Source organism: Strigops habroptila, chromosome 7 (assembly GCF_004027225.2).
Source record: "Strigops habroptila isolate Jane chromosome 7, bStrHab1.2.pri, whole genome shotgun sequence".
Classification (NCBI taxonomy): Eukaryota; Metazoa; Chordata; class Aves; order Psittaciformes; family Psittacidae; genus Strigops; species Strigops habroptila.
The window spans coordinates 38144756-38156440 of record NC_044283.2 but is presented as its reverse complement, the minus strand read 5'-3'; the positions used below and the strand labels follow the sequence as shown (position 1 = coordinate 38156440).

The window sequence follows — 11685 nt, the reverse complement described above, 5'->3', positions numbered from 1 at the left end:
TCTGTGTATTGATTTCCCTCCCTCGGGCCTCTATTTTTGTTTTTGAAAAATGTTCAAATATCTACTCCTCCCCACGTTGTAAAGTGAAGTCATTACAGCAGTGTATTTTTGTGTTGACATTTGTTAGCAGTGTGCTAAGTAATATGTTTTTTAAAGTGCAGGCTTGAGGACCGTGGTTTACATCCTGTTGGAAACATTCCAGCTGGGACTTGCATGTTACACCCAAGAGGCATTCTTACATACCATCTCACCATCTGTACTGTTGAATAAGTCTTAGTGAAAACTTAAATACACAATTTCAAATATGTATTTTTTTTTGCTGGGGTTTTGTTGTTTGTTTTTTTTAAATATAAATTTTCATCCTGAGCTGGAGAACACCTACACATTATGGCTTCCATTAACACTGACAAAGCAAAGGTCAGTTTGATCCTAAACGCTAAAATATGCAAGTAAGTCCACAGACTTTGACTACAAGAGATGTGTTGAGTGTTTTAGTGCTCTTACCCAACACATTTTAAGATCAGCAGCACAGATGGAGACCATCCAGTATACAAAGAGACAAAACATTTTTATTATTTGAAGCCGTTTTAGGATTTCTTTTTAGAGACATAAGTAGATATAAGACTTCCATAAACATATAATCATACCAAAGATGTGTAAGGTTGGGTAAGATTTATTCATATATGTATTAGTCTTTGTAAATTGGTAGCCTGCCATATCAAGGTTTCTTTGTGCTATAATGCTCACTTCACTTTAAAAGGATTTTTGGACTTTGATATCATAAAACAAGTGGATTTTTTTTTTTTTGGCAGTTTGCAAATGAAGGCAAAACCAGCTGTCTGACATTATGCTGTAAAAAGTGATTTATATGTTTTAACGATAATTATGATTTTCTTTTCTATAACCATATGGAATATAAATTGACTTTATTATGCATACAAACAGAAGAACATACGGTGATCCATTATGTTATATAAACTTTAGTTGAGGGTTTTGGGTCTTTAGCAACAGAACTTTTTCATTCGCTTAAAAAAAAAAATTTGGAAAATTATACTCATTAATTGAAAATAGACCTTGCAAATTTCTATTCATCATCCTAACAATGAAGTGAGGTTTTCTTCTAAATATTAGGCTAATTCAGTGGAAAGACGTGATATTTTCAAAAATAGGACTACAGCACCATCTTGTGGAAATCTTTGTACAAAATAATTGCTAAAGGAGGAAAAAGCATATTCATATATGGTTATTTTTTAAAAGTTATTGCTTTAAACCAGTAATGATAAAATATTTTGAAATATTACCCACCTTTATTTTTACCTCTTTGCTTTGGAATCCAAGAGGATTTTATGTTAAGCAAGATAATTATTCTGTGTGATATTTGATAAGATACCAGACAATGATTCTATTGTTTGTCGATGTTATGGCAAAAATGAGAAGTGTTAGTCAATACAAATGATTCAAGTTACAGGGATTTAACACTGAATTCATATGGGTAATGCAGAAAGTGTCAGAAAAAGGTCTTTCTGTAAGTGTGCAATTTAATATAATCTCTATTTAGTACTGCAAAATTGAATATCAAGAGTTGCTCAACTGTTTAATTCTTCCAGAAGCTTAAATGCAGAACCCCGCAATGGGATTTAGTCTTTGTAATTAATGGCTTTGCTTCTCTTTTCAAGACCAAACAGGGGCTCACTTTGATCAAACTGAAGCCAAGGGTTTTTTACTGTTAGGGCAGTGGAGCTGTTTGTCTAAATGTCTTTCTCTGACATTTGCTTTCTTTTTTTAAAATTAAATTTGGTTGTGGAAGGTAGTACCATCTTCGGAAGGAGAGATATTCATAGTGCATTCAAACCCTCTTTACATGTTTGAGTTATTTATATATATATATATAAAAATTTTTTATTATTCAGTTCTATCATTGGAAACAGGTAGTACTTGTAATGGTGTATGTCACACTAAAACTTCACCAAAGTAGGGAAATACATGGCAAGACTGAAAATAGCAACAGTTTTTGAATAACCACTTAGGCAGTGCTACTTCAAGCATTGTCACAACAAAGAGTTGACATTCTACATGGGCAAACAGCTGCATGGGTGGATCTGGCTGAATGACAGGCAAATGTTAGATACCTTCTGAAACACAAATTATATAAATGCAGAGAATATTCCTCTATAGTTTCTGTCATGTCTAGCTCTCTCCAGTGACTTGGAAAAATTCCTGTTGCTCAAGATGTGTGTTCTATGATTTTAAATCATTAATTGAACTACCATTGTTTCTTAAAGTTACTGAATTATTAGTTTAAAAATCTCTATAGTGAAAAATTGTTTAGACAACTATTTCCTTTAACATTAATAGAATAATTACACTTTATATAACTGAAAGTATTTCTGTATTATGTGGCATAATGAAGCATAATTGCATTAAAGTAGAATGCTAAAACTGAAGCTTCTATGAATATATACTACTTAATTTTTTACAGCAAGATTCTAAATCTAATAAAACTTACAGAATTCCCATAAAGATTTTTTTTTTCTTCCTCATTATCTAACATCCGTATTTACTTTAATTTGTTTAATGAAATTACAACATGCTGTAGAAAACATAAGAATCCTCTCACCCCAAATCTGTAATGTTGAAAAGCAGTCTGATAACCTCTTTCAGTTATATTTTCAGTTTGTGTATATGCTGGTACCTGTTGTGGAATTCTAGTGCTCAGAGTCATAAATATTAAGAAAATTATTGCAATTAGAACATAAGAATACATTCTTTATGATGTTACTTTTGATGTTTAAGATCTGATACTTGTATTGTAAATCACTCAAGTCTCGTTTTACCTAAGTATGAGACAGGCTCAGTTCAGTTATATTCTGGTGTTTATGCCTAACTTGGAATTTGTTGCCATCATCAGAAGTGTATCCAAAGCTCAAAGCTTTAATTACTAAGTGTGTCTTATTCCCTTATATCTGATTTTCTTATGCTTATTCTTGGAGTTCTTTTACGTGTTTCTGCCCTGCTTTAGTCTCATATCTTATGTCAGGCTCAATTCAGTTTCTAGTCCAACAGCAATGGTGCAGAGGAAACCTGGACTGAAAATGTTTTACTTTCTTTTAAATTTGCCTGATACAGAGTACTTGTTGTCTTGAAATCATGTCCTCTTACGGAATTTGCAGAACTGAAATCTAGACTCTGTGGAGAGGGATGTTACTTGTTTTTCCTTCACTGTCAGTCTGTCAGTGATCTGTAGAGCCAACTTGTTTGATCTGTAATGTAAAAATAATTTTGTTGCCCGCCCTTTATTATTTTTTTTCCTGGTGATGTGGTATATTTATTGCAGAGTTTCAAAGACATATACCAATGCGAAAAATGTTGCATCTATATTAATTTTTTTTTTTTTTTTGTTAGCTTTAGCTGGTGGTAGCATGTAGTGTTGTGACTTCCAATTTATTCCAAGGAGAATGGCAGTTTTCTTCTCTCCCTGTGGAAGATCAAGTAGGTGGTAGTTCTTTCAAATGAGCTATACTTTATAATTTCTCAAACTAGAGTGTGTGTTGAGTTGTGGAGATAGCTGTCTGTTGCCCATATGACTTCACAGCAAATTTTATGTGTTACTGAAGTTGCTATTACAGCCTGTGGTAGAATCAGCCTATAAACCTATTGCTCATGCTAAGCCAGATTTTTTTTTTTCTAATGACAGTTTTGCTGTTCCCACTTCCTTTGCTCTCTGGCTTTTTTGTTTGATCTACTGTATCTATTTTTATTTTGTTATAGTAATGAAAAGCTAACATTAAGGATGGACACACTGGAGTTTAAGAAGTTCATTCTTGTATAGGTTAGCTTTTCTGGAAAAAGAGAAAAGTAAGCTTATCAAAATGAATGAGAAACTGCTAATATTTGTGGAATTAGTTACTTTTTTTTCGAAATGCTTAATATTCTTTACTAATCATCAGTGAACGGGTTAAAACAGCTTTTTCTGTCAGCTGCTTGTTTTGACATTGAAGTTAGCCATAAGTTTGAACAGTTGTAGTTAACATATTCCACCTTAAAATTATTTATTTGGCATTATGCTTATCTTTCCAAGCACTTTATGCTACCTATAATTCCTTTTTGGTTTCTTTCTAGGATCTTTTTTTAACTCTGTGGTGAAAAATCTCAGTTCACTTATAATCCTCAGGCAGCAAAAAATGCTTCTTCAGGAAAGGTATTAAATCTGCAAAAATTGTTTAATCATAGTATGTTGCTTCTGTGTTATCTAGGCAGATTTCTGTGTGATAGAGGTCAGTGTTGTATTCTTTGTGGGATACTTACAAGGATGCAGTCCATCAGCTATGTCACACGAGCAGTCGATACAAGGGTACTGGTTAAAACGCTTCTGACTTGAGTTCCAAATGGGGAGGAGACATACTAAACCAGTGATATTCCTTCCCTCAAACATCTTGCAGTTTATTTCATGAAGTGTAGTAAGCTTAGTAGCTCTGTTTATGCGATGTGACTGGTTACAAAACTCATCCTGCTTAGACTCTGTTCAGAGCTGATGCTTGATTTGGAAGTAGTAACACTTTTTACTATCTGGGAGGAAACTGCTCTAATTATAGGTGCATAACAGTAAGCAGTAGCACGGAGCACTGGTGTTCAATGTAGCAATGTGTGTTGGTTTTCCCTACCCTTTACCTTTCCAGTTATTGTAAGGGAAGTTTCATATTCCGTCAAGCAAAGTAACTTCTAATGATAGCAGCAGATATTTAATTTTGCCAATGTTAGGTTTATAATGATTCATTTTTAGCATAAGCAATATCAAAGAATATTATGCCTCTGTATTTTAATCAAAGAACTACTATATTTCAAAAACATACTGCAAGGTCTTCTTAAACTTTCACACTTCTGTGTCAGTTCTCATTTTACGTGGTGGTGCTGCGCTTCATTGAGAGCATGTTGAAATATGAACTGGGATTAAGAGAAGTGCAGTTAGAGAGCCTTGAATACGTTCTGTGTATGCTGAGAATAGTTTCACAAGGCTGAAGTTTTTGGCAGTTTAAGGGATTTCCTCCCACTGCTGCTGATTCCCATCTGATCATGCTATGAACTGCATTTTGTAACTGATGTTACCTAAGTATACTCTTCTGAAAATACACTGGCTATTGGTTATGTTTTGGGGGTGTTTGTTTTTTGTTGTGGGGTGGGGTTTTTGATTTTTCTCTCCCTCCCCATTTTTTTTTTTTTTTTGGTTTACTTTTTTTTTTTTTTTTTTTTTTTTTCTTTTGGTCAGGTTCCCCCCCTGGTCCACATCAGCTCTGTGATCCACCTTATGACATAGCGTACAAACATTTGTGTCTGAACTTTCGGTTGGAGCAGCACACTCTGGTGTCAAAAGTAACTAGGCAGCAGGAGAGAAAATGGGTCAAGTTAGTAATTTACTGCTGAAGGATTTTTTTTTTTCTCTGGGCCCATAGTGAGCTGGAAGTGAAGAAGGTCTTATGCAAAGTCCGAGCGTACATATTCATGAAAACCTGTTTATTGCATGTTTGTTTAATTTGTTTGAATTGACTGAATTAAAGGGCAAACGTGTGTCTGAAGAAACAAGGAAAATAGGATTGAAGGGAATCTACTTTTTGGAACTGGGTCAGTTTTCACATGTTAAAATAGCTGTATTTATTACATGTGGTTCTGATTTTATTTATTTATTTATTTATTCATTATTTATTTCTTTTGCCCCTGGCCAATTTTTGTGGATTTAGAGGCATATTTTTCACGTTTAAAACAAGTTCTCAGAGAATATGTTTGGAAACCTTTCAGATTGTGTTATAAACATGTACGCGCATGTAAGGCATTTAAAATAATATTTCACATAGGTGATCACATTCTATTATAAAAATCTGAAACAAATCTTTCTCTCAACCGTAGTTTAACTGTAAAGTGATAAGCTAGACAATATAACGTAGTTTGAAGCATTTCATTACTTCAATATAAGTGAGTATTAATATATATGAAGACTCTCCAGTTATTTTTAGCAGTGCATGTTCATTTGGTTCGTAAGTGATCAAGTTGAATGCCTTTCCTGTCATACTGACTTGTAATCTGGGATTATATAGAGTTTTTATCGCTATATCATTGCGTAAGTCATTTATAGTAACTTCTTTGCTTTCTCCAACTATAAAATTAGGTAATTACTTTTGTTTTCCTCCTGAGAATATTATGTGGTTTGTTTCATTGTGTATGCCCACTTTTAAGAATTTCTGGGGAAAAAGCTAATGGAAAAAAATGTAGTCGGGTAGTAAGAGTTCTCTTAACTGAAACCATTCCACCCATTCGAACCTATGGAACGAACTAAAGGGTAAGTTCATGAACTTACTTGAGCTTGTGTATTAGTAGTATCTTAAGCTCCAGCTTTTTGTAGTTTTAGAAGTAGTTGACAGTTGTGATAATTTCAAATAAAGTAGTTGTGCTTTGTGTGAACTACAGAAAAATAGTTGCTGATTTGGTGGAAGATTGCTGGCCTAAATACTTTATCAAATTCCTTTTTAAACTGTGATATAATGACTTAAGACCATTTACTCAAGTTTTGTGTAAGTTCTTTTACCCATGACTGTTGCAACATTTCTGTATTTTCTATATTACCTACAGCCTTTTTCATGAGGATGTACCAGCAAACATTTATTGCTCTAAGTATTTTGTGATTGAATGTCAACTTGAAGCTGACTTTTACTTGTACAATACTGTGGTGATACTCTGATCATAAATTGTCTTCAGTCTGAAATACCCTCTTACCTCTATAAAGGGGGCACAATCGTTATATTACTTAAGCATGAAAAGAAAATACCAGCAATTGTTCTAGTGACTGTGAGGGCACCGAAAGAGACTTGATCTCTTTAGGTGCTTCATTGTTGATTTCACAGCTTTAGCCTTGAGTGAAAGTATTTTTGTTACAGGCATAGCTTTGATATACCTTTGGATTTTGATTTAGTGAGTTTTGTCATGGCCTTGACCCCAACTTAAAAGATTTGACATAAACATGTACTAACTAATACTGATCTAGAACTACAAGAAGCTGCAATGATCTGTAGGTGTTCTGGTAAGGTTTGTGAGCTTTGCTGTGCAGGTACAGTTTTACCTTGTCAACAAATCGGATAAATTATCATGACCCATGAATCACTTCTTGTTTAAGGGGAGAAGCTGTTTTGTATAAAGAGCTAACTGAAGTCCTATTAGAGATGTTTATGGCCTTGAAAAATGTATGTCCAGAATATGGATATCTTACCTGGTTATTGAAATCAGGTCCACATAGCAGGAGATTCTTCTAGGTGAGATAAAAATGGAACTATAAGGGAAACAGGAAAAAGGGTACGGATGAACCAAATGCAGGTGCCAGCAGGACATATTTTATTTAAATAATGCTTAAAAAGTTAGGTTCATAATGTAATGTGCCTGACAGTCAAGCAACATGAAATACAATAATAATACTGAGAACTATCAGAAATTAAAATAGCTCAAATGAGTAGGGAAAATACACTATAGTATGATGGCCATACTGATAATACAATGAAACATCTTGCCAAGACCAAGGCAACATGAGGATTGCAATATAATCTTCAAAGGTGATGTATGGAAAGAGAGAAGAGAGTTCAAACTCCTAGACTCTTCAGATCAGCAAGCTTTCCACCTAGGAACACCTCTGAAACTGGGGGAGTGGTGAGCAATGGTGTAAAAATGAAAATGTTTGACATAACTCTGTTTTGTATCTGAGGAACAAAAAAAGTGAGGCTGTATCCCTTTGGTGGGAGGTGATTGGACTTGGAATCTGAACTGGTGTTTCTGTTCAAAGCTTTTATCTGTTGTTCTGCTTCCAGGATTTTGGTAATCCCATCTGCATTCTCCATGTTTTCATAAGAACACTTAACTCTCTGTTAAAACGAAAATATCAAAACCTCATGCTTTAGAACATAGTCTTCAAGGTCAAGGAGGAGTTTGTGTCCAATTCATGCATGATTGGTAAGGTGTATTGAGGGCTTTTGTGGGATGGAATGGGGTTTTTGTTTGTTTAAAAAATATATGGTCCAATGTTCATAGCATAAATTAGCATTAGCAAATATCTGAATATAAGTTTATTGGAAATTTTAGTGCAAATTTTTTTCTTGGTATGTTTTTCCTCCTTTGCTGACAGCCATATGGACAGCTATTCAGGGTCCCCTCTGACTCATAGATGGAGCGTCTGAGTATATCTTACTTCCTCTGCTTCATGAAGTTGATTTTTGCATTCTAGCTTTTTGGGGGCATATCTCTGCTAATCAGTGCTGGGACACTGGAACAGGTTGCCCAGAGAAGCTGTGGCTGCCCAGTCCCTGGCAGTGTTCAAGGCCAGGTTGGATGGTGCTTTGATCAACCTGTTCTAGTGGAATGTGTCCCTGCCCATGGCAGGGGGGTTGGAATAGGTGAACTTTAAGGTCCCTTCCAATCCCAACCATACTATCATTCTATTATCGGTTTATCTTTCAGGAAGCTGTGCACAGGAAGCATGAAGTGGGTCAGTTAATCGCAGGGCAGGGAAACGGATTTTAGTCAAACTGAATTTGCTAGGCACAAAGTCAAGGCAACACCAGTGGGAGAAGGCCGGAGTAAGCAGTTGCGGGGCACCCCAATCAAGCTTGGGGTGTGTACCCTCCTTGGCAGTAACAGGCTCTGATATTGTTGCTTTATGATATTTATTGCACATCACTCTCAGTTTCCTAGGGACTAAAAATCCCTTTACTGCTACTTCTTGTTAGTAGATTGCTTGCATAGGTTAATTTGCCTTTTTTATGACTCTTAAGGTGAGTGAATACTCTGGTGCTTTGGTCTCCTATTATAGTACCTCCTCAGAGAGGCTCTTCTCAACCTTCCTTTGGTCTGATGTGATTTTTTGAGTGGTGTAACATTTTAGGATCTGTATGAGGTCAGGTCTAGTGTCACAGATATCACATTCACCTTGAATGCAGTGAAAACTAAAGCATTGTTCTTGGTTTTTGGGGGCTTTTTTTAGGTGTTGCTAGACAGCTGGAGTTGTGTGTCCCGGTATATGTCTATATTTTTCTTTTCCTGTCTTAAGATGACAGCTGTGACTACATAGCTGTGTAATAATAAAATGTTGTAGTAGTAAGCATAATAATAAATATGGTCATTGTTCCTAGCTCTATAAAACGCACAAAACACTCTCCTTTGATCGGTGAATTAGTAATGTTCAGTTAACTTTCATTAATCTTTGAATATCTTCCAATGCTTTCTAAACTATTTCATTTTGTAATGGGCTAAAAAAGGAGGTATAAATTGTTAAGGAAAACCAAACACTAGCACAGTAAGAAGCTTACTGCTAAAATAGTGATTAGTACATAAAATGAATTAGCTTCAAGCCTCTGAAATCCAGCAAAAGGATTTCTAGCTATCCTTTATTTAGGTGCTTGTAGTTGAACTGATGTAACAGATGCATACTGCTTAAAGATCCTAGTCCTTTTCCCACAGTTAACTGCAAGCTTTCACTCACTCTCCTAAGCCTTTTCTCACCTCAAGAGAACTGTTCCAGAGTTCCATGTTTTGTCTTTGAAATGAGTGTTTTGTCCCTGCAGGGAACCATTACAGCCGAGCATCTATGCAGGAATGGCAGGAGTTCCCTGAGAAAAGCAGCAGGACCAGGACCAGATTAGCTTACCAGATAGTTAGACTACATCACTGCAACTTCTCAGGGAACCCGTTGTGTGTCTTCTGATTATCTGGTATCATTGTTTTTATGCTTTATTCTTCGCCAACATTACATACTTTGCAAGTCTGTTCCTGTATTTTCTTGCAGGCTTTTAAAGTACTACAGGTTATGTAACACATACTGTCTCAGTAGCAGGACAGTAATACTGCTTCAGCAAATGATTTCATAGACCTTTAGTCCATGTGAGGATTGAATATGACAGTTGGTATCTTGAATGTTGCACAAGTCACAGACGTGTAAATGAGAGGAGACAAGCTAATTTCATAGGTTATTTGAAATGGCACAGGTGTCAGAGGGTGTTTTTGGACTTTGGATAATAAACCTTTCAGACCTGTGCTGGCCCTCAGCAGCACACTTTAGCACATAGCTAACTTAAAAGAAATCCACCACAGTTAAGTTGTCCTGATTACTTATTTCACTCTTTCTTTGATTGCATTTTTCTCACAGTATGAGTCCCATCCGGTATGCTAATAGTATTTATTTGTTATGTATTTAATATTGGGCAAGGGAGGAGAATGGTTGGAGGGGGTTTTTTATTGTCAACCTGAGTTAGCTTTAATGTGGACACTTAAACCCCAGGTGTACTCAGCAGCATTAAGCTAGTCTAGATAATCTTTAGTCTTTCTTAAGTCCGCTTAAATAAAACTGTAACTGTAGCTTATGTAAGCATACCTAAGTTATCAGTAAATTGAGCAGCTCAGGTCCTGACTTGTTACCGTTACTGACTTGTAATTGAGGTCATCACAGCCTGCGAGACCCAGGAAGTCTGTTGGGCAGAACATGTCAATCTCTGTTGCTCTGTAACTGTGCTCTTGCTGATAAGTAGGCTAGTTTAATAACTCCAGTCTTAACAGCTGGGACAGAAGCATATGTGTCATTAACTGAATGTGGGATCTGAAGGTAAATGGTATTCTCAGTAGTTCATGTTACGCAGTTGTAAATATCCCATGTATCCCACAATGATTGTTGTGATGTGTAGATTTATTTTTTCACTGTGGGAACTAAAGGGAAAAAAACATTTTAAAATATGAATAAAAAGATTCAAACCATAACTTAGTTAATATTAGTTTTTTTCAGAAATTATAAAATCAGGTAAGAAATAATCCTTTGAGCTTTTTCAGAACACCTTGAAACTAATGAGTTTTTGCTAAGCCTGAACTTACCTGAACTCAAGATTTCTATTTTAAAATGGGCTCAGTGCTTTCCTGTTGAAAATTGAAGTTGTATTTGGAGTGATTTAAGGAATTATATGTTGTTCCATGTAAAGTAAGCCCAGCAATAAGGTACAAATAGTGCTTTTAAATCTGAACGCTAAGTCAGATAATTTACTAAAGGATTGTTGTTTTTTTTGTTGCGCTGGTGTTAGTCATTGTACAAAATTAAAAGTTGACTTTTACTGCAAATAGAACCTATAGCATGTTCATCTAAGTAAAGCACAAATTATGATACGTGTTTTCTATTTCAATGCAGTTTATTGGCAAAGGTAGACAGACTTGTCTACTATGATATAAACAGTTTAGTCTTGAAGCTACTTTTTTTTTTTTTTTTTTTTTTAATAAGAGCTCGACATTTGCTGCTTTTTCCAAATAAGAGTAGCAAAGTTGTCTTATCAGGAAAAAGATTAGCTGCCGTTGTATAAGTCATACAGGAGATAAGAACAGCTTTGAATAATGGAGCGATGGCAGGAGCTTGCAGCAAGGTCCTTGTGTTTGGGAAGATTAAAAACTAAAGAACTTCCCAACAAGCTGACAAAATCAGCCCCTTTTTCCACATAAAAATCCTCAGTAGCTTAGAAATATCATCTTCAGATAAACATGTTAAATTATACAAGTTATTATAAAAAGCTTAAGTTCTTAAACTGTCTGCAATATAAAGAATATTTCAAAATTGTGGAGTTTTTTTAAGGTAAATTTTATGTTCACTTTTTACTGTTCATGTGGGCCCTTATTTATAACACTGAG

The 11685-nt window shown here is 35.2% G+C and overlaps 1 long non-coding RNA gene across 1 annotated transcript; it reads left to right on the top strand.

Annotated features, from left to right (window-relative positions):
* The first annotated feature begins 3405 nt into the window (after window positions 1–3405).
* On the top strand, window positions 3406–5608 carry LOC115610822. Its single transcript, XR_003992347.1, has 3 exons — window positions 3406–3489; window positions 4120–4198; window positions 5264–5608. It is a non-coding gene; the product is annotated as an uncharacterized LOC115610822 (long non-coding RNA).
* The last annotated feature ends 6077 nt before the right edge of the window (window positions 5609–11685 follow it).